Consider the following 915-nt stretch of genomic DNA (forward strand, 5'->3'; position numbering starts at 1 on the left):
CGTTCAAAACATTTCTATCTTAAAGGTTGTATCAGCGATTTCTAGCCTGAAACATAAAGTGTCAAATTCAGCTGACCTTTCAACACGATCCGCTCGCTGCCTGCCCCATAAATTGTCTGTGAAAAAAACGCGTCTCTCTGGTCAGCCTAGGGTCCGAGATATGTCAAAAAAACAATCGGCACTACCAACCTTTCCACAGATAAACAAACAGTGTTCCAACCAATCAGCGTCAGGGGTTTGGTGTTGTGGACTTTCGTACTGGTGCAGGGATGTGAGGGAGGCGGAGCGAAAGTCCACAACAGAGAGACGCGGTTTTTTCACAGACAATTTATGGGGCAGGCAGCGAGCGGATCGTGAAGAAAGGTCAGCTGAAATTGACACTTTATGTTTTAGGCTAGAAATCGCTGATACAACCTTTAAATGTGCTTCTTACAAAAATATTAAGCAGCACAACAGCTTTCAAAATTGATAATGAGAAATATTTCCTGAGGGCTAAATTATATTAAAATGATTTCTGAAAGATCATGTGACACTTAAGACTGAAGTAATGGCAACTGAAAAATTTAGTTCAACCATAATAGGAATAAATTACATTTCAAAATCAATTAAAATACAAAACAGGTGCTTTAAATTATAATAATATTTCACAATATTACTGTTTTTACATTTGTTTTTTGATTTGACAATAGTAAAAGGAAAGTTCTGTAATTAATTATTATTACTCATTATATTGTTCTAATCCTGTAAGACCTTTGTTCATCTTTTGAACACAAATAAAGATATTTTTATGAAATCCGACAGCTTTCTGACCCTGCATAGACAGCAATGTAACTACCAAGTTCAAGGCCCAGAAGGGTAGTAAGGACATTAATAAAACAGTCCATGTGACATCAGTGGCAGAAACACCTTGTGACA

The sequence above is a fragment of the Garra rufa genome, chromosome 9 (assembly GCF_049309525.1).
Source record: "Garra rufa chromosome 9, GarRuf1.0, whole genome shotgun sequence".
NCBI lineage: Eukaryota > Metazoa > Chordata > Actinopteri > Cypriniformes > Cyprinidae > Garra > Garra rufa.